Genomic DNA, 23794 nt, shown 5'->3' with positions numbered 1-23794 from the left:
CAATAAATGCTGATTTTAACCCATTTTAGTGAAATTTTGGCACTTTCGCGAATGGTCGTCGTCGTCGCGCCGACCTTTATAGCTGTCTCCCCCCGGGAAAATCACCCTCAGTGCCCGATATTAATATGTGGAAAAGCTCCAGTATTTGTATTTCATGGTTTAAAAACCATCACTACGCTTTTGGAAACACTTTTCTGCACATTTTAACCATTTTCCGTAAGAGAGTCATAGTTACTCCCGCCGTTTACCCGGCCTGGTTGATGGACCTTGCTCCTTTTCGCCGTCTGGCGGACAAACTTCGGTACTGCATTCGGGTCAGGTGCGGTCCTGAAAAGGGCACCTTTTTCCTGGGTAAAATTTAAACTTTTTCATCGGTCTTTTTCGACATTTCTTGCTGGCTTTTCAAGCACTTTCACTGGGTTGATTTTTTTTTTTTTAACATTTTGGCCTTTTTTTATTTTTAACAAGTTTACCCACGTTTTACAAAACTTTGTGCGGGCTTTAGATGCACTATTCCTGGGTTGATTTTAAACATGTTGCCCTTTATTTTTAACAAGTTTACCCACGTTTTACAAATCTTTTGCGGGCTTTAGATGCACTATTCCTGGGTTGATTTAAAACATTTTGCCCTTTTTTATTTTTAACAAGTTTACCCACGTTTTTCAAAACTTTGTGCGGGCTTTAGATGCACTATTCCTGGGTTGATTTTAAACATGTTGCCCTTTATTTTTAACAAGTTTACCCACGTTTTACAAATCTTTTGCGGGTTTTAGATGCACTATTCCTGGGTTGATTTAAAACATTTTGCCCTTTTTATTTTAACAAGTTTACCCACGTTTTTCAAAACTTTGTGCAAGCTTTAGATGCACTATTCCTGGGTTGATTTAAAACATTTTGCCCTTTTTATTTTAACAAGTTTACCCACGTTTTACAAATCTTTTGCGGGTTTTAGATGCACTATTCCTGGGTTGATTTAAAACATTTTGCCCTTTTTATTTTAACAAGTTTACCCACGTTTTTCAAAACTTTGTGCGGGCTTTAGATGCACTATTCCTGGGTTGATTTTAAACATGTTGCCCTTTATTTTTAACAAGTTTACCCACGTTTTACAAATCTTTTGCGGGTTTTAGATGCACTATTCCTGGGTTGATTTAAAACATTTTGCCCCGGTTCGGGGGTCAATTTCACCCCGGAAAAGCTTCCCAAAAAACGGTCACTTGTATAACAAACGAGGATATAACTGATAAGTTACACTTTACCCTTTAGTTTGAGCTCAACTACCCGTGAAATGACTCTCTTGTGCTGGAACGGTATTTTGACGTAATACCTCCGTTTGTCCGCGAGACGGCAGAAATGAGTCCGGCCAACCGGGACTATTTTTTCAAAGTAATCAAGCGGGTACTAGGAGTTTCCCTCTCCGAGAAAAGCCACTCTCCATCGGGCAAGTTTCTAGTCGTAATACCAAAGTTCTACAAAAGTGGGTAAAAACTGTCACAATGCCCAGATAAGTGTTCCAAAAGCCGGGGAAAGATATTTAGAGTCATCGGGGGGTACAGTTGGGAAAAAAGTTGAACGTGGCTAAAAACGGTCTTCGTGCCCAGAATGGTGTTCCAAATGCTGGGTAATTGCATGGGGTGTCATCTGTGAAAAAGTTGGAAAAATGTTAAAAATGGTCGAAAATGGTTAAAATGTGCACAAAACTGTTCAAAATGATGTTTAAATTTACCAGGAGTCATTTGTTAAAAAGTTGAAAAAATGTCAAAAATGGTCGAAAATGCTTAAAATGTGCACAAAACTGTTCAAAATGATTTTTAAAACTACCAGGAGTCATTTGTTAAAAAGTTGGAAAAATGTCAAAAATGGTCGAAAATGGTTAAAATGTGCATAAAACTGTTAGAAATGAAGTTTAAAACTACCAGAAGTCATTTTTTAAAAAGTTGGAAAAATGTCAAAAATGGTCGAAAATTGTTAAAATGTGCATAAAACTGTTAGAAATGAAGTTTAAAAGTACCACGAGTCATTTTTTAAAAAGTTGGAAAAATGTCAAAAATGGTCGAAAATGTTTAAAATGCCCCCAAAACAGGTCCAAATCATGGGGGAAATTTCCAGGAATCATCGGTGGAAAAACCTGGAAGTCTGTCCAAAGGGGTTGAACATGGTTAAAATGCCCAGAGAAAGTGTCCAAATCTCGGATAAAAATTCCAGCAATCATCGGTGGAAAAACCTGGAAGTCTGTCCAAAGGGGTTGAACATGGTTAAAATGCCCAGAGAAAGTGTCCAAATCTCGGATAAAAATTCCAGCAATCATCGGTGGAAAAACCTGGAAGTCAGTCCAAAGGGGTTGAACATGGTTAAAATGCCCAGAGAAAGTGTCCAAATCTCGGATAAAAATTCCAGCAATCATCGGTGGAAAAACCACCGGAACCACCCCTCCCAACTGTCTTCTGTTTTGCTGAAAAAAATGACAAAGTCTTTATTTGAATGAAAAAAGGATTACCCATTTACTGAACGACTAGTGTAGTGATTAGTCAAACGAGAGCGGGATTCGAACCCCATCTCCCACATGGCAGTCACATCCACTAATTTGAGGTCTGTCTGACCCATTGTCTTTGCCACTGGACCACAGTGACTTCTGAAATGAGATGATTGGAAGTTATATTTATCATTTTCATCACCTCAATAAACAATTTGAGATTTGCAAAGAGTGGACTTGAACTCACTCCAGATTTGAACTTGTGTCCAACTTCAATTTCAACCCATTGTTCTTGCCACTGGACCACAGTGTCTTCTGAAATGATGTGATTGGAAGTTATACAGACGCTCCCCTACTTACGAACATTCAACTTACGAACAACGGTACATACGAACATGTCTGCAAATTGCGTTTAAGTCCAAAAATGTTCGCAAGTCCAATTTTGTATTTCGCGTCTTTTTCGGAGTAGTACTCCTTTCCGCCGCTAATACCGACGCCTGGCGCTGTGAGAGCTCAGCTCACCCAGCATCTACCTTCTTCGTTGCAATGCGGAAGTGCGTGAATGTATCTCCAGTGTGCAAAGAACCTTTTTCATTTGTATCATTAAATATCTCATGCATCCAATATTGAATATGGTTGGTAAAAAGCTAAAGGCTTCTATTGAGGGAGTTGCAAGGAAGAGGCAAGCCATTTCATTTGAAACGAGTGGCAATAATAACGAAGCTTGATGCGCGTCAGAAAGTGGTGAGCGTTGCACATTCAGTACCATTTCTAAACAGAAAGATCGAGCAGCAGGACCCAAATATTGAACGTTGCACAAAGTTTGCAAATCAATTGAATGATGCCATACAGTGCTACTGCATCATTTATGATGAAAAAAAGAAGAAAACTGTGCAATCGTCATTAGGTCGCTTCTTTTGGCCAGTTTCTAATACATATATCTATCTCTCTCTCTACAGTACTGTACATATTCTCTCCATTTTATTAATTTTTTTTTTTTTTCAGTACAAACCAATGCGTGTTACTTATACAAGCCTTAAACATACAAATGCACTTATATAAACCTTCAATATACTTATATAGGCCTTAAACATAAATTATAATACAAAATATAGCACTAAATCAACTTACAAACAAATTCAACTTATGAACAATCGCTCGGAACCAATTGCGTTCGTAAGTTGAGGAGTGTCTGTATTTATCCTTTTAATTACCTCAATAAACAATTTGAGAATTGCAAAGAGTGGAATCAAACTCACTTCTGATTTGAACTTGAGTCCACCTGAAGTTCTGACCCATTGTCTTTGCCACTGCACCACTGTAAAGTTGGAAGTTGTATTTATCCTTTTCATTACTGTAATAACTTTGCAGTTTATATAACTGTTAATATATCCATAACAGCAATAGACGGCGGAGCCAGGGTAAAACACGTGTAGCTCTTTATTGCCACTGTCCAACAACAACCACACACACACACAAACAAACCGGACACACAACACTACTACGTCCGGGTTACGCTGTGCTACCCCACGGCTCCAGGTGGCGTGGTTAAACACACTTCCATAACCCGAGGCAACTATCATTATCAATATATTACACTCCTCCCCCTTTAACTATGAAGTTCCTATTTAGACTTAGCACTCAACTCCAACAATTATCTTTGCCTCATTAACTTTTTATAATTTTACTTCTCAACTTGTAACTAAATTATTACTGCTAACACAACCATTAGACTCAATATTCCAGTCTTTGACATTTCAATCTCAGGAACTCTTTTCACATTTTTGTATGAACAGGAACTCTTTTATTTTAGGAACGACGTTCCTCACAACTGACCGATCACAAATTCAGTTGCTTCGGAGGTGCTCTATCTCTCACTGGGTACCTGCGCCCACACACCTCTGGGGAACTGACTGCTCGGTTGTCAGGTGTAACTGTCTTGTCACAGGCCACTGAGCCTGGCGAAGATGTTACACGTGTCTCTTCAGGTGAGTACGGGCTACCACCTACTGCTCCAGGTGTGCCTTTCCCCCCCACATCTGCGTGAACCACCACAGGGTACTTGTTTGTGATGTCCAGCTGCTCATCCGGAAGCTCCAATGTCTCTGGTCTGGACGGTTGGTTGTACAGCAGATGATCAATGTGGATCGAGCGTCGGCTCACACCATTCCACACCAGGTAGGTGACTGGTCCGAGTCTCTTTTCCACTGTTCCTTTTGTCCACCTCTCCTTCCCTCCACGGAAATTCCGGATCAGAACTGAGTCACCCTCAGACAGATGTCTCAGCTTGGAGGTGGTTCTATCATGATAGTGTTTCTGCTTCTCTTGTTTTGCTTCCACCACTCGAGCGAGATCTGGTTTCAGTAAACTGAACCTGGTCCTGATTTGACGTTTTAAAAACAGTTCCGCTGGTGCACATCCTGTAACAGTGTGCGGTGTACTCCTGTATGCTATCAGGAAGTTAGCTAGCCTGTGCTGCATAGTTATTGTGACCTTTTGTTTCTTCTCCTCGAGTACTTGTTTCAGCAGTGATGCTTTCACTGTCTGAACTGCTCGCTCTGCCGCTCCATTGGAAGCGGGATGGTAAGCTGGTACCAAAGTTTGTTTTATTCCGTTGCTCAGCAGGAATGTCTTGTACTCCTGCGAAGTGAATTGAGGTCCGTTGTCAGAAACAATCTCCTCAGGAAGCCCGTAGGAAGCAAAAATATTCCGCAACGCCTCAATCATTTTGGTTGCTGTGGTTGTTGCCATGGCGATGACCTCCAGCCATTTTGAATGACTGTCCACTAGTACTAAAAAGTGGTGTTGGTCTTTCTCTGCAAAGTCAATATGTATTCTCTGCCAAACTCTAGTCGGCCATTTCCAGACGTGTAGAGGTGCGGTTGCAGGTAGTTTCCTCACACTCTGACAGGCGTCACATTGTTGTACTGTATGTTCTATGTCACTGTCCAACTGCGGCCACCACAAATAGCTCCTGGCCAAGGCCTTCATCCTGCACCCTCCCGGGTGTCCTAGGTGAAGATCATGCAGTAGTCGCTCTCGGTGTGCTGGTGGAATGATAACTCGAATTCCCCACAATATGCAACCTTGTTCCACCGACAGTTCATTTTTCCTGAAAAAGTATGGTTTCAGTCTCTCGTCCTTGTTTTGACTTGGCCATCCAGACCGAGTCAGCTCCAGTACTTTGCATAGGACTGGGTCCCTGAGAGTCCTCTGTGCAATCTCTGTAGCTTGCACGGGAAGATCATCTACTACTGAGAAATAGAAGATGCCGTTTTCCTCCGCTGTGTTATCCTTTTCCTTCCCCGGCAGTCTAGATAACGCATCTGCATTGGCATTTTCTGCTGACGTTCTGTACTCTATACTGTAGTCATAAGCCATCAGTCTCAGCGCCCAGCGCTGCATTCGCAGAGCAGCTAAAGTGGGAATTTCAGACTTGGGTCCCAAAATAGCAAGAAGGGGCTTGTGGTCAGTTATTAAACTGAACTTTCGGCCATATAAATATTTATGAAATTTAGTCACGCCAAAAATTATGGCCAAAGCCTCTTTCTCTATCTGACTATATTTGTTTTCTGCCTCTGTCAATGTACGCGATGCAAATGCGATCGGTTTCTCATCTCCATTTTCCATTATGTGAGATATGACAGCCCCGATTCCATAAGGGGATGCATCGGAAGCTAATCTCAGGGGTTTCTTGGTGTCATAGTGCACTACTACTGAGCTTTTTACTAACTGTTCTTTTGCATCTTTGAATGCTGCTGCACATTTAGTAGTCCATTGCCAATCAACTTCCTTCTTCAGTAGTTGATGTAGCGGCTGCAGCACCGTCGACAGGTCTTTCATGAACCGACCATAATAGTTTAATAGTCCTAGAAAAGACCGTAGCTCTGTGACGTTTGTAGGCTGGGGTGCATTAACGATGGCTGCCACTTTTGTCGCAGTGGGGTGCAGTCCCTCCTTATCTATCAGATGCCCCAGGTATTCTACTTTCTCCTTCATGAAATCACATTTTGCTCTTTTCACTCTTACCCCGTAGCTCTCCAGGCGGCTCAGTACCTCCTCCAGATTCCTCAGGTGTTCAGCTCTTGTCTTTCCTGTGACCAAAATGTCGTCTAAAAAACAGGTGACATGCTCCAAGCCTTGGAGTATCTGGTCCATCACATTCTGAAATATGGAAGGAGCACTGGACACTCCGTATGAAAGTCTATGATACACATACAGTCCTTTGTGAGTATTTATTGTCAAATACTTTTCTGAGTCTTTTCCTAACTCCAGCTGTTGGTAAGCCTGTGACAAGTCTAACTTGCTGAAAAGAATGCCTCCAGCTAGGGTGGCAAAAAGGTCTTCAACGTTTGGTAGTGGATAGGTCTCCTCTTCCACACTTTGATTTACTGTGACCTTATAGTCTCCACAGATACGAATTGACTTGTCTGCTTTGGGTACCACTACTATGGGCGCGGCCCACTGACTATGTTCTTTCTTTGAGATAATGCCAGCTTTCTCTAGGCGATTTAACTCAGTCTCAACTGCATTCTTTAATGCATATGGCACTGGTCTGGCCTTCCTGAAGATCGGTTTGGTATTTGGCTTTACTGTAATGTTGGCCTTAAAATTTCGAATAGTGCCCAACTCCTCAGCAAACACTGCTTTGTGTCTCTGCAACACTGTATCCACATCTGCGTCGTTACCGCCCCTTGCTGGTATAACTGAGAAGATGCGTGCCCAGTCCAGTTTGAAGTTTTGGAGCCAGTTACGGCCAAGTAGGGCTGGTCTGTCACCTTTTACGATCACTAATGCTAACTCCCCACCCTGGGTCCCATATTTTACCTTGGCCGTCACTTGTCCCATCAAAGGAATGTTCTCTCCGGAAAAAGTTGACAGCTGCACTTTACTTACTTCCAAAGGCAGATGAGAGAGATGCTTCTTATACACAATTTCCGAAACAAGTGTTACCGCCGCCCCTGTGTCCAGTTGCATCTCTAGAGGAGTTCCTTCTACTATGACCTGTACTGTCATTTCCTTCTTCCAATTCCAGACAGCATTTGTGGGATACACGGCATTCAAGCGATATGACTCCCACAGTTCATCATCCGCACTTCCTGTTGTCTCATTTTGATTTCCGTTTACATACTGTGTGTCCTTGCCAACTTTTCGTTTTACACATCCTTGCTATGTGTCCTCCTTTTGAACACTTGTAACATGTCTCTCCTTTATACCTGCATTCCTGAGGGGCGTGGTTGCTCAGTCCACATCTGTAACAGGGTTGGTGATTCTCTTTTCTCTGTGGTCTGAATTTTCCAATTGTGGTTTTACTTTTCCAATCGCTGGTGGCTGGTTGGTATTTCCACGCACTTTTGCTTGTCTTTTCCTGGTCAATCTTATTTAATGTGGCAGGTTCTTCCATTTTGCTAGCGAACTCCAACGTACTCTTTGATGCCATCTCCATGGACAACGACAGTTCACATGTTTTTTTAAATGTTAGATCTTGCTCCGCGAGTAATCTTCTCTGAATAGCTTCCACTCTCAATCCACAAACAAATCTGTCTCTCATTGCTTCGTCCAAATGGAGACCAAATTCGCAGTGGCTGGATAGCTGCTTCAACGCCACAATATAATCCGACACAGACTCGTTTTCTCTCTCTGATTCCTCTTTTGAAACTTGAATCGCTCCGCGATCACCAGCGGTTTCGGGTTGTAATGAGATGCTAATCTTCCACTTAGCACCTCATATGAGAGGCTACTAGGCTTCTCTGGTATGCAAAGGCCCTTCAACAGTCCGTAGGCCTCTGCACCTATTATAGACAGGAACACGTTGGTTTTTTTACCTTCCTCCACTTCGTTGATGATCATCCATTGCTCAAAACGTTCCAAATAAGATTCAAAATCTTCTTTAAGTGCCTCGTATTCGCCGAGATTTCCCAGGAATCTGGCCATGATGCAGCGCCGCCGTTAGCTTAGCACTCGTGCTAATGCTAGTCTGCAAAGTCACGTTACCTCCTTGTAACGCCTTAATCTCCTCGTCCGAAACTTTTAATCCCTACCGCTGGAAAGGGATCCCATACGCGTCGCCACTGTAATAACTTTGCAGTTTATATAACTGTTAATATATCCATAACAGCAATAGACGGCGGAGCCAGGGTAAAACACGTGTAGCTCTTTATCGCCACTGTCCAACGACAACCACACACACACAAACAAACAAACCGGACACACAACACTACTACGTCCGGGTTACGCTGTGCTACCCCACGGCTCCAGGTGGCGTGGTTAAACACACTTCCATAACCCGAGGCAACTATCATTATCAATATATTACAATTACCTCAATAAACAATTTGAGAATTGCAACGAATGGAATTGAACTCACTCCTGATTCCCACCTCATGTTCTGACCCAATGATTTTGCCAGTGGACCACAGCAACAACTAGAAGGTGAAGAATCAGAAGTCAGATTTATTCTCCGACTCTCTTAGCCTTACTTGCTGTCATTTTTTAAAGAAAAAAAGCCTTACTATACTATGTCGTTTTTTAAGAAAAGAAGCCTTACTATACAATATCGTTTTTTAAGAAAAAAAGGCTTCCTCTACTATGTCGTTTTTCAAGAAAAAAAGCCATGCTATACTATGTCGTTTTTTTAGGAAAAAAAGCCTTACTATACTATGTCGTTTTTTAAAGGAAAAAAGCCATACTATACTATGTCGTTTTTTAGGGGGAAAAGCCATACTATACTATGTCGGTTTTCAGGGAAAAAGCCTTCCTCTACAATGTCGTTTTTCAAGAAAAAAAGCCATGCTATACTATGTCGTTTTTTTTTAGGGGGAAAAAGCCATACTTTACTATGTCGTTTTTTTTTGGAAAAAAAGCCTTACTATTCTATGTCGTTTTTTAAGAAAAAAAGCCTTACAATACTATGTCGTTTTTTTTTAAGAAAAAAGCCTTACAATACTATGTCATTTTTTAAGAAAAAAAGCCTTACTATACTATGTCGTCTTTTAAGAAAAACGCTTTACTGTACATGGTCGTTTTTTTTAAATAAAAAAGCCTTACTATACATGGTCATTTTTTAATAAAAACCCTTAATATACATGGTCATTTTTAAAGAAAAAAGCCTGACTATATATACATAGTATTTATTTTTTAAACAAATAAAAGCTTTACTTTACATAGACCACTTTAAGTCGTTTTTAAAGACAAAAAAGCCTTTATGTCGTTTTTAAAGACAAAAAAGCCTTTATGTCGTTTTTAAAGACAAAAAAGCCTTACTATACTGTGTTGTTTTTAAAGAAAATAAGCCTTACTATACTATGTCGTCTTTAAAGAAAAAAGCCTTACTATACTATGTCGTTTTTTACGAAAAAAAGCCTTACAATACTATGTCGTTTTTTACGAAAAAAAGCCTTACAATACTATGTGTTTTTTTTTTAAGAAAAGAAGCCTTACTATACAATATCGTTTTTTAAGAAAAAAAGGCTTCCTCTACTATGTCGTTTTTCAAGAAAAAAAGCCATGCTATACTATGTCGTTTTTTAGGAAAAAAAGCCTTACTATACTATGTCGTTTTTTAAAGGAAAAAAGCCATACTATACTATGTCGTTTTTTTAGGGGGAAAAGCCATACTATACTATGTCGGTTTTCAGGGAAAAAGCCTTCCTCTACTATGTCGTTTTTCAAGAAAAAAAGCCATGCTATACTATGTCGTTTTTTTTAGGGGGAAAAAGCCATACTTTACTATGTCGTTTTTTTAGGAAAAAAAGCCTTACTATACTATGTCGTTTTTTAAGAAAAAAAGCCTTACTATACATGGTCTTTTTTAAACAAAAAAGCCTTACTATACATGGTCATTTTTTAAGAAAAAAGCCTTACTTTACATGGTCTTTTTTGTAAATAAAAAGCCTTACTATACTATGTCGTTTTTAAAGAAAATAAGCCTTACTATACTATGTCGTCTTTAAAGAAAAAAGCCTTACTATACTATGTCGTTTTTTACGAAAAAAAGCCTTACAATACTATGTCGTTTTTTACGAAAAAAAAGCCTTACAATACTATGTGTTTTTTTTTTAAGAAAAGAAGCCTTACTATACAATATCGTTTTTTAAGAAAAAAAGGCTTCCTCTACTATGTCGTTTTTCAAGAAAAAAAGCCATGCTATACTATGTCGTTTTTTAGGAAAAAAAGCCTTACTATACTATGTCGTTTTTTAAAGGAAAAAAGCCATACTATACTATGTCGTTTTTTTAGGGGGAAAAGCCATACTATACTATGTCGGTTTTCAGGGAAAAAGCCTTCCTCTACTATGTCGTTTTTCAAGAAAAAAAGCCATGCTATACTATGTCGTTTTTTTTAGGGGGAAAAAGCCATACTTTACTATGTCGTTTTTTTAGGAAAAAAAGCCTTACTATACTATGTCGTTTTTTAAGAAAAAAAGCCTTACTATACATGGTCTTTTTTAAACAAAAAAGCCTTACTATACATGGTCATTTTTTAAGAAAAAAGCCTTACTTTACATGGTCTTTTTTGTAAATAAAAAGCCTTACTATACTATGTCGTTTTTAAAGAAAATAAGCCTTACTATACTATGTCGTCTTTAAAGAAAAAAGCCTATACTATGTTGTTTTTTAAGAAAAAAGCCTTACTATACTATGTCGTTTTTTACAAAAAAAAAGCCTTACAATACTATGTCGTTTTTTTTTAAAGAAAAAAGCCTTACAATACTATGTCATTTTTTAAGAAAAAAAGCCTTACTATACTATGTCGTCTTTTAAGAAAAACGCTTTACTGTACATGGTCGGTTTTTTTTTTTAAATAAAAAAGCCTTACTATACATGGTCATTTTTTAATAAAAACCCTGAATATACATGGTCATTTTTAAAGAAAAAAGCCTGACTATATATACATAGTATTTATTTTTTAAACAAATAAAAGCTTTACTTTACATAGACCACTTTTTTTTAAAAGAAAAAGCCTTACGATGTCCAGCCATTCAAGTCATTTTGCATGCCAGCTTTACGTTTGTACCAAATCTCGGGGTATTCTTTGCTCAGTTATGAAGCACGTCTAATAAGATGAATAAATATTTGACATTATCGTCGACAAGGAAAAAGAGTGTCGCCAAACTTTCGTCAAAACATATACAGACGCTCCCCTACTTACGAACGCAATTGGTTCCGAGCTGGTTCATAAGTTGAATTTGTTTGTAAGTTGATTCAGTGCTATATTTTGTATTATAATTTATGTTTAAGGCCGATATAAGTATATTGAAGGTTTATATAAGTGCATTTGTATGTTTAAGGCTTTTATAAGTAACACGCATTGGTTTGTACTGAAAAAAAAAAAAACATTTAATAAAATGGAGAGAATATGTACAGTACTGTATATAGAGAGAGAGAGAGAGATTTATGTATTAGAAAGTGGCCGAAAGAAGCGATCTAACGACAATTGCACCGTTTTCTTCTTTTTTTCATCATAAATGATGCGGTAGCACTGTATGGCATCATTCAATTGATTTGCAAACTTTGTGCAACGTTCAATATTTGGGTCCTGCTGCTCCATCTTTCTGTTTAGAAATGGTACCGACGGTCGGTGGAACGATTCAAGTTGTATTCCCGTGCAACGCTCACCACTTTCTCACGCGCATCAAGCTTCGTAATTATTGCCACTGGTTTCAAATGAAATGGCTTGCCTCTTCCTTGCATCTCCTTCACTAGAAGCCTTTCGCTTTTCACCAACCATATTGAATAATGGCTGCACGAGATATTTCATGATAAAAATGAAAAAGGTTCTTTGCGCACTGGAGATACGTCACGCACTTGCGCAACTTGCGCACTGCAACGAACTGGGCAGAGGAAGGTGGATGCTGGGTGAGCCGAGCGCTCTCAGCGCCAGGCGTCGTCGGTATTAGCGGCGGAAAGAAGCACTACTCGGAAAAAGGCCCGCAATACAAAATCGAAGTGACTCACATTTTTCGACATAAACGCAATTTGCAGACATGTTCGTATGTACCGTTGTTCGTAAGTCGAATGTTCGTAAGTAGGGGAGCGTCTGTACTGTATCATTATTATTTAATTTTTAATCATTACTCAAACATTTTGCAAATAAAATTAGAATTCTTCTTGGACATAAAATGTGTGTTGGCTTTCTGGGAGTGGTAAGCAATGTGTCTATTGATTGACCTTTTCTTTTTGCTTTAAGGATCTCGTTGTGACCTTAGTGGATGTGACGGATCATTCGTTCATGTTTTCCTGCTGTCTTTGCCAAGAGGACTTCCCGAGGTCTGTCTGGGAAGAATTGACCAGCATTGCATTCCATTCCATTCAGTGTGTGTCATTTTAAAAACACCTTGATTTGATTTTTGTGTGCAGTTTGAAAGCGAGGTATGGCCTTCAAGCTCAATTCGAGTCATTTCCTGAAGCCCTGATGGAGGTTTTTGGGAAATGTGGGAGCGAGCAGAGTTCCAGCGAGTCCAGGTACCCTAGGTTCTCCTCCTTTTGTTTCATCTCCTAAGGAATGTGCACCCCAACAAGTCTTTTTCTCTTTTGTTTTGTTCCCCAGGTATGACTTGGTGCTCTCGTCCGACTCTCCCTCGCTGGACAGCTCTGCCGAATTGAGCATGGTGGCGACCGACGAGTTGTCCGTCGTCACCAAATTGTCTTTGCCGCTCACACGGGCCCCGGTGGAGCAGGTCAATTCCTACTTGAGCAACAGTCTGTCTTTTCTGTCTGCAGAAGTTGCCTGAAAACAGTCCTTTATACTTACAGAACAAAATACCTCCGCATCACCATTGCAGTTCAGCCGAGCACGAGTGATCCTGGAAAACACAAGTTGTTCTGCACCACCAAATTGTCTTTGCCGCTCACACGGGCCCCGGTCGAGCAAGTCAACGAAGAATACGTGGGGGACCTCGTGACTTTGCTCCAGGTGATGCGTGATTCAACTGTCTCATCCTCTTTTGGCTCATGCGGGCGGGCGGGCAACAGCACCTGCATTGTACCACATTGTTATGATCGGGGGTCGCGTTCCTCCTCGGACGCTCCAGCGCGACCAATTTGCATGGGTTCTGACGTCACCACAGGAGGGGGAGGCGCAGCCGCTGCGGGGGAACCCGGAAGCAGGCGCCGAAGTCCAAGCATGGCGCCCACCTGCGAACCTGCGAGTCACCTCGCCGCTGCCCTCGTTGTCTCTCTAGTTGGCTGGCTGTCGATCCGGATGGCCAATTCCACGAGCGCGTCGAGGGACCCTGGTTCCTCTCGGATCGCCAGCTCCTCCCGCATCTCCACATTCAGCCGTCGTGGAGGGAGGGCGGAGTCATTAAAGGCACTCTCGGCGGCTAAGATGCGGAATTCGACCGAGTCTTTTGCCACGCTCCGGACGCCTTGTCTGAGAGCTCTTAAGCGCCCACCGGCGAAGATCTTTCGCGTCTCTGCGGTCAATAAGTCGTAGGAGGTACAAATGCGGGAGCCCCGCTCCCATTCGGTGCTCGCCCAGGCTAGGGCCTCATCACGAAGGCAGCCGATCAGGTAAGCGATCTTGGCTCGGTCCGAGGTGTGGGTGAGGCTCGGTTGTTCAAACACCAACTGCCATTGAACCAGGAAGCGCCGGCATGCGCCGAGATCTCCACCGTAGGGGGGCCTTAGGTCCCTGTTGCGGCGATATCGGTGTTACCAGGGGAGCGGCTGGGGTTAGCTGTGCACTTGGTGAATGAGGCAAAGAATTGAGTAGTGCTCGTATGTCATCCAGGGGTCTCAGCCATGCTCGATACCTTAGAACAGAGGTACGCAATAGCTTGGGTATGCTGTTCCAAAGGGACTGCTCTGAAAGCGGTCACTCCAAACTTCCAAAAACTCCACAACGCCCATTTTGACAAGCTGGAGTCCATCGACGACTACCTGCAGAGGAAGAAGGGCAAGAAGACGGCACCTGCACCCGCCCAAGAGACCAAAGTGGCGAAGACCGCTCGCGTGTCCTTGTTCAGCCCGGCGCCCCACAGGAAGAAGAACGACGCCCAGTCCAAAAACAAGATGGCCGACAAAGGCAAAGATGTTGCCAAATTGGGTCGGAGGGGGCCTGGCCTGCGCCCGCGGGATCGTGCTGTTATGATCGGGGGTGGAAGAGCCCAAAGCAGGCGAGGGTGGGAGTCTGCTTCTCCAATCTTGATTAGAATGATCCAAGTGAAAGGCCAGGCACCAGAGGGGATGGCGTCGGGATGGCGTCGGGATGGCGTCGGGATGGCGTCGGGATGGCGTCGGCGTGTCGTTAGGCGTATCCGTGGTCGTGGAGGCCGAGCGTAGTCGGAATCCTGGGAGCAAAACAAGAGGTCTTAAATCAACGAAGGAAGGCGAGAAAATACAAGCAGGTACGTCCCTCACTGTGAGCAGATCAGACGATCCCGCAGTGTGGTCCTGTTCTTGGTGGCCTTAAATACTCCTCACTGGCTAATGACTCACACCTGGCAGCCCTCGAGTCATTAGAGGCAGGGGTGTCAAACATACGGCCCGCGGGCCGGAACCGGCCCCCAAGGAGGTTCGATCAGGCCCGCAGGATCATTTGAAAGTGGAAAAAAATGCATCAAAGACATGGAATTCATATTCTTAATTCCCTGCAATTCACGGATTATCCGCTAAGGGGCGCACTCTTTCCATCAGAGTAGAAGACAAGCTGCATCACTGAGACAGAAACTTTCTTCATTACACATTTCAAATCACTCTCCTTAGTTTGTAAGGTGCACGCAAAGATTACATTTTGATTTTATATGCGTATGTGTAAGTGGTTTAAAAATTCCTTTCATTAAAAGTCTCTTTTAATCTTAAAGTGCATGACTATATTTTTCAGTACCAATTCAAGTTTTGTGCCTTTGTACAATCAGTGGGATCCGTTGCAATGCCTATTTGTGAATGATAAAAGTCAATTGCACATTTATCTAAGGAAATATGAGGTGTTTCATGAAAGGATAGTTCATTCCATTTCAATATTTTCCTAATGTTCTTGTGCTTCTTTACACCAAAACAAAGGAAAGACATGATATTTGGGTTATTTATAGCAGAGCATGGTATCATTTTAATGGTCCGGCCCACTTGACATCTCCCTAGGCCGCCGTATGTGGCCCACCATGCCAAATGACTTTGACAGCCCTGCATTAGAGGCAGGACCTGTGGTTGGGTGGCGGGCGCAACCAGCCACCAATCTCGTCTGGGGCCTGACACACATGTTTATGAACACATTGCTCGGGACATCCTAGCTGGCTTGGAGTGAAACTGCAGCACATTTTCAAAATAAGGGCTGGCGGAAAAGTTAGACACGGAGCAAAAATGTTCCACTGTGAGAGTGAAAGATCCACACCACAACAGACCGACACACACAAAAAACACACAAATAAAACCACATTATTCACCTTGACTACTGTCTATGTACATTGCTTACTGACACTGTCTATATTTCTATAGTGAAAAGGGCAGTAGTGACTGACGCGCGGGTGCATGTCAGGCTCAAAGCCTGACACCATTAGCAATCGACGATCATGTTTTTGTCTGCTACCAGTGACCGACCGAGACTATCCGGATCAGAGCCAAACTTTCTTCAGGTTTAGCGTTATCAAGGTAGTGTTTTAGTCGTGCCTTGTCTTTCTTGTCATTTGGATTCTTATGATTATTATTATCATTAATGTTGTAATAACAATAAAATCGGATTATCATCAATGCTTTTCTCAATTGTTGTCTTTTTTATGGTACAAATAAATACATAGTATTATTGTGTATTACTTTTTCAATGTCATTTGACTAAATTGCAAGATCAATCATCCATTCTGGTTAGTCGTAGTGATACATTGTGAAGTTGTTTGCAAACTCCCAACAAAACCGCTAGGAGGAGACGAAGAAGAGAAACACGAAGAAGAAGAAGAAGAAGAAGAAGAAGAAGAAGAAGAAGAAGAAGAAGAAGAAGAAGAAGAACAAGAAGAAGAAGAAGAAGAAGAAGAAGAAGTGGAAGCGTATAAATTTCCCCGGCAATCTTCGCGATAAGTCACGCTATCTATCGCCATGGCTTTGAGACTGACTGAAGTTTTTGAAGTCACCGTTAAGTGTGAAGGCTCCAACGACAGGTAATCTGAGAAAAAGCCTACTTTTTGAGGTCCTTATTGTTGTTTTAGCAAAGATAGTCAAGTTTTGACCTGTCAATTTAGTCCCCGGGGCTATTTTAAAGTTAAGAATTCTGTGTCTAAGTAATGGCGGTGACTATTCCCCGCATACCTGTCAACTTATACGTTTTCCCCTTATTTTATACGTTTTTTGATCATTTCAAATTGTGTACGCCGTATAACAACTTTTGTACGGGATTTTTTTTAAGTACGTTTTTTGTAAAACGGATCTCGTTTGACGCATTTCGGCTCTAATCCGGATCGTCTCGGTCACTGGTAGCAGACGAAAACGCCATCGTCAACTGCTAATATTGTCATGCTTTAAGCATGATATGCGCACACGCATTCCCCTTTCACACGAAACAGGAAAGGATTAAATCATTTCCTGTTTCGTTATTTAAGCAGCTATGGGTCCGAATACATTCACGGTCGCGTCACGACAACGCGGCGCGACCATAACACTTGCACACGTGCACCCTATGTGAGTAAATATGTGCCGCGTTGCATTTGTACGGTTTTCTATTGCTTAATACGGGGGATTCCAATCATTAATACGGGGAGGAATTGGCCCAGGTTGACAGGTATGTACCCGGTAACCTTTCAATTTCTTGGACTATTTAACCGTTAAGAATTCTGTGTCTAGTTTAATTCTAGTCAAAGGTATTAGTAGACAACAAAATACTGACACATTTAACATTTGTGGCTGGTCAATTCGATGCCAATTTCAAAATACTACATGTCTGCAGAAGTTGCTTGTATCAACCCTGAAAACAGTCCTTTATACTTGCAGAAAAAAAAACCTCCGCATCACCATGGGACTTCAGCCGAGCACAAGTGATCCTCAAAAACACGTGAGTACAGCATTTTTTTTTCAAATCTATCAAAAATCCTGTGCTTTACTGTCTTCATGTTAAATAAAAGTGCCATGAGAAAAGTCTTCATTATTGAGAATGAGTGACATTGCAACCTCAATTTAAACCATCCATGTCTTGTGGCCAAATTTGTGTTACACATGGAAATAGCATGTACAGACGCTCCCCTACTTACGAACGAAGGAGTTAGGTTCCGAGCGGTTGTTCATAAGTTGAATTAGTTGGTAAGTTGATTCAGTGCTATATTTTGTATTATCATTTATCTTTAAGGCCGATATAAGTATATTGAAGGTAAATATAAGTGCATTTGTATGTTTAAGGCTTGTATAAGTAACACGCATTGGTTTGTACTGAAAAAAAAAACATTTAATAAAATGGAGAGAATATGTACAGTACTGTATAGAGAGAGAGAGAGAGAGAGAGAGAGAGATTTATGTATTACAGACGCTCCCCTACTTACGAACGCAATTGGTTCCGAGCTGGTTCATAAGTTGAATTTGTTTGTAAGTTGATTCAGTGCTATATTTTGTATTATAATTTATGTTTAAGGCCGATATAAGTATATTGAAGGTAAATATAAGTGCATTTGTATGTTTAAGGCTTGTATAAGTAACACGCATTGGTTTGTACTGAAAAAAAAAACATTTAATAAAATGGAGAGAATATGTACAGTACTGTATAGAGAGAGAGAGAGAGAGAGAGAGAGAGATTTATGTATTAGAAACTGGCCGAAAGAAGCGATCTAACGACAATTGCACCGTTTTCTTCTTTTTTTCATCATAAATGATGCCGTAGCACTGTATGGCATCATTCAATTGATTTGCAAACTTTGTGCAACGTTCAATATTTGGGTCCTGCTGCTCCATCTTTCTGTTTATAAATGGTACTGACGGTCGGTGGAACGATTCAAGTTGTATTCCCGTGCAACGCTCACCACTTTCTCACGCGCATCAAGCTTCGTAATTATTGCCACTGGTTTCAAATGAAATGGCTTGCATCTCCTTCACTAGAAGCCTTTCGCTTTTCACCAACCATATTGACTAATGGCTGCACGAGATATTTCATGATAAAAATGAAAAAGGTTCTTTGCGCACTGGAGATACGTCACGCACTTGCGCAACTTACGCACTGCAACGAACTGGGCAGAGGAAGGTGGATGCTGGGTGAGCCGAGCGCTCTCAGCGCCAGGCGTCGTCGGTATTAGCGGCGGAAAGAAGCACTACTCGGAAAAAGGCGCGCAATACAAAATCGAAGTGACTCACATTTTTCGACATAAACGCAATTTGCAGACATGTTCGTATGTACCGTTGTTCGTAAGTCGAATGTTCGTAAGTAGGGGAGCGTCTGTACTGTATCATTATTATTTATTTTTCATCATTACTCAAACATTTTGCAAATAAAATTAGAATTCTTCTTGGACATAAAATGTGTGTTGGCTTTCTGGGAGTGGTAAGCAATGTGTCTATTGATTGACCTTTTCTTTTTGGTTTAAGGATCTCGTTGTGAAATTGGTGGATGTGCCGGATCATTCTTTCATGTTTTCCTGCCGTCTATGCCAAGAGGACTTCCTGAGGTCTGTCTGGGAAGAATTGACCAGCATTGCATTCCATTCCATTCAGTGTGTCATTTTAAAACACCTTTATTTTATTTTTGTGTGCAGTTTAAAAGTGAGGTATAACCTTCAAATGCAATTCGAGTCATTTCCTGAAGCGCTGATGAAGTGTTTTGGGAAATGTGGGAGCGAACAGAGTTCCAGCGAGTTCAGGTACCCTAGGTTCTCCTCCTTTTGTTTCATCTCCTAAGGAATGTGCACCCCAACAAGTCTTTTTCTCTTTTGTTTTCTTCCGCAGGCATGACTTGCTGCTCTCCTCCGACTCTCCCTCGCTGGACGGCTCAGCCCAATTGAGCATAGTGGCGAGCGACGAGTTTTCCAGCGTCACCAGATTGTCTTTGACACTCACACGGGCCACGGTCGAGCAAGTCAATGAATACGTGGGTGACCTCGTGACTTTGCTCCAGGTGATGCGTGATTCAACTGTCTCATCCTCTTTTGGCTCATGCGGGCGGGGGGCAACAGCACCTGCATTGGACCACATGTTCATGAACACATTGCTCGGGACACCCTAGCTGGCTTGGAGTGAAACTGCAGCACATTTTCAAAATAAGGGCTGGCGTTTTTTACAAATAACGGCCCTTTTTTAAAAACCATTTTTTTCTCGCACAAAAGTTGTTATACGGCGTACACCATTTAAAATGATTACAAAAGGTATAAAACACTGGGAAAATGTATCACTTGACATGTATGATGTTGTCTTTATGTCACAGGCAGAAAAAGAAAGGCTGCAGGTTCAATTGGCGAAGACACAGGAGGATTTAGAACAGGTGGGTTTTTATGTCCACTGTCAAGATACCAAATTGGAATGAACCTTTAACATTGCCCAGAGAAGATGAGGATGAGATTTTGTTTCTAGTCCATGTCCTAATGTGCCATTAGATGCTTTCTGAGAAGACCGAAGAAAGAGTGGCGCTTCTGCGCTGGGAATCGAGAAGTCAAACCAGTTGGCTATCGCTAGTCTTAGACGTGCAGTTTTAGCACCTATCCCTAATTCCTTAACTCCGTCTGGTCCCGTCGAACAAACTCAGACAGTAGACCTTTTGTTCATTGTCATCGAGTTAACAACCATAGTTTTACTCCTACAGTGGTAATACTATATCCAAATGAAACAGCTACAACAAAATGAATGAGTCAAATGTCCTATTGGTCATTAGCGAGCCGTCCGTCATTGCGACGAGCTGCGGACTAAATTTGAGCACTCGGCTGTGGTAAGGCCCTGCTCGATGCCATCTTGTGGATTGCTGACAAACCATCTGTTGGGACCACGTCATAGGTGCAGACCCGCTTGGAGGAGCGAATCCGGCACCAGTCGGTGGTGCAGCGTACGGTGACTCGACATCATCACCAGCTAACGTCGACCGTGGGCATCCGCTTACAGCACGTGCTGGATTGCCTGCGGTCACCGAACGAAATGTCGAGGGTTAGTAGTGTTTTTAGTTGTCATTTGTCTGAATGTGGGAACCCTGCTTGATTGATGACCTACTATGGACTGGAAAAATGACGCCATCTGACGTTCTCAGGTTCGCAGGATGGTGTTGATGTTGAAGCGCAGGTTTACTGCTGTCCACTCCAGGCAGGAGATGGAGCTCCGGTCATTGTTTGAGGAACAATAACCTAAAATCCGAACTGGCGCACACGGACCGAGGAGGAGGTATGTCATCGAGCGTTAGAATTCGAATCCACTGGCTTAGACCTTCATTTCAAATTCAAGTTGCGAAACCACTTCACAGCTCTGCATCAAACCAATGGAGCCTGGAGTGGAGTGGAGTGGAGTGGGGTGAGGTGGGGTGAGGTGGGGTGTTGTGTGGTGTTGTGTTGAAATAAACTACACATTTGTGAACCCTGGCTCTGCCGTCTATTGCTGTTAGGGTAATATTAACAGTTATATAAAGTGCAAAGTTATCACAAGCATGATATATAAACAAGAACGATAGTACAGACAGACGCTCCCCTACTTACGAACGAAGGAGTTAGGTTCCGAGCGATTGTTCATAAGTTGAATTTGTTTGTAAGTTGATTCAGTGCTATATTTTGTATTATAATTTATGTTTAAGGCCTATAGAAGTATATTGAAGGTTTATATAAGTGCATTTGTATGTTTAAGGCTTGTATAAGTAACACCCATTGGTTTGTACTGAAAAAAACATTTAATAAAATGGAGAGAATATGTACAGTACGGTATATAGAGAGAGAGCGAGAGATTTATGTATTAGAAAGTGGCCGAAAGAAGCGATCTAACGACAATTGCACAGGTTTTTTCTTTTTTTTTTCATCATAAATGATGCGGTAGCACTGTATGGCATCATTCCATTGATTTGCAAACTTTGTGCAAGGTTCAATATTTGGGTCTTGCTGCTCCATCTTTCTGTTTATAAATGGTACTGACGGTCGAACGCTTCAATGCCCGTGAAACGCTCACCACTCTCACGCGCATCAAGCTTCGTTATTATTGCCACTCGTTTCAAATGAAATGGCTTGCCTCTTCCTTGCAACTCCCTCAATAGAAGCCTTTAGCTTTTCACCAGTCGGCCCATCTCCCCTCATATGAGACAAAAATTCAGGTTAAATGGACCAACCAGAACCACCCAAGACCAGTTCCAATGCAACCACTATTTTTAACGCAATTTACCCCAATTTGGACACTATTTATGGCTTAACATCCCCCCAGAACATCCCTGGAAGACTAATTTTACACAAAATGGTGAATTATACATCTACCCACAAATAAGACACCATTCCTGGGTAAATAGACCAGCCAGAACCACTCAGGACCAGTTCCAATACAAGCACTCGTTGTCATAAAAGTGCCCATATTAGGCACATTGTTTGTGGCATAACTTTACTTCACAACTACCCTGGAAGATTATTTTATACAGAATGGTCAATATACATCTACCCTCATATGAGACAAAAATTCAGGGAAAATGGACCAACCAGAACCACCCAAGACCAGTTCCAATGCAACCACTATTTTTAACGAAAATTACCCCAATTTGGGCACTTATTCTTGCCTAACATCCACCCAGAACCTCCCTGGAAGATTATTTTATACAGAATTGTCAATATACATCTCCCCTCATATGAGACAAAAATTCAGGTTAAATGGACCAACCAGAACCGCTCAGGACCAGTTCCAACACAAGCACTCGTTGTCATAAAAGTGCCCATATTAGGCACATTGTTTGTGGCATAACTTTACTTCACAACTACCCTGGAAGATTATTTTATACAGAATGGTCAATATACATCTACCCTCATATGAGACAAAAATTCAGGGAAAATGGACCAACCAGAACCACCCAAGACCAGTTCCAATGCAACCACTATTTTTAACGAAAATTACCCCAATTTGGGCACTTATTCTTGCCTAACATCCACCCAGAACCTCCCTGGAAGATTATTTTATACAGAATTGTCAATATACATCTCCCCTCATATGAGACAAAAATTCAGGTTAAATGGACCAACCAGAACCGCTCAGGACCAGTTCCAACACAAGCACTCGTTGTCATAAAAGTGCCCATATTAGGCACATTGTTTGTGGCATAACTTTACTTCACAACTACCCTGGAAGATTGTTTTATACAGAATGGTCAATATACATCTACCCTCATATGAGACAAAAATTCAGGGAAAATTGACCAACCAGAACCACCCAAGACCAGTTCCAATGCAACCACTATTTTTAACGAAAATTACCCCAATTCGGACACTATTTCTTGCCTAACATCCCCCCAGAACCTCCCTGGAAGACTAATTTTATACAAAATGGTCAATAAACATCTACCCTCATATGAGACACAATTTCAGGCTAAATGGACCAACCAGAACCGCTCAGGACCAGTTCCAACACAAGCACTCGTTGTCATAAAAGTGCCCAAATTAGGCACACTCTTTGTGGCATAACTTTACTTCACAACTACCCTGGAAGATTATTTTATACAGAATGGTCAATATACATCTCCCCTCATATGAGACAAAAATTCAGGTTAAATGGACCAACCAGAACCACCCAAGACCAGTTCCAATGCAACCACTATTTTTAACGCAATTTACCCCAATTTGGACACTATTTATGGCTTAACATCCCCCCAGAACATCCCTGGAAGACTAATTTTACACAAAATGGTGAATTATACATCTACCCACAAATAAGACACCATTCCTGGGTAAATAGACCAGCCAGAACCACTCAGGACCAGTTCCAATACAAGCACTCGTTGTCATAAAAGTGCCCATATTAGGCACATTGTTTGTGGCATAACTTTACTTCACAACTACCCTGGAAGATTATTTTATACAGAATGGTCAATATACATCTCCCCTCATATGAGACAAAAATTCAGGGAAAATGGACCAACCAGAACCACCCAAGACCAGTTCCAATGCAACCACTATTTTTAACGAAAATTACCCCAATTTGGGCACTTATTCTTGCCTAACATCCACCCAGAACCTCCCTGGAAGATTATTTTATACAGAATTGTCAATATACATCTCCCCTCATATGAGACAAAAATTCAGGTTAAATGGACCAACCAGAACCGCTCAGGACCAGTTCCAACACAAGCACTCGTTGTCATAAAAGTGCCCATATTAGGCACATTGTTTGTGGCATAACTTTACTTCACAACTACCCTGGAAGATTATTTTATACAGAATGGTCAATATACATCTACCCTCATATGAGACAAAAATTCAGGGAAAAT

Source organism: Stigmatopora argus, chromosome 8 (assembly GCF_051989625.1).
Source record: "Stigmatopora argus isolate UIUO_Sarg chromosome 8, RoL_Sarg_1.0, whole genome shotgun sequence".
NCBI classification, from domain to species: Eukaryota; Metazoa; Chordata; class Actinopteri; order Syngnathiformes; family Syngnathidae; genus Stigmatopora; species Stigmatopora argus.
The sequence above is the reverse complement of the archived record's forward strand: the minus strand, read 5'-3'. Positions refer to the sequence as shown.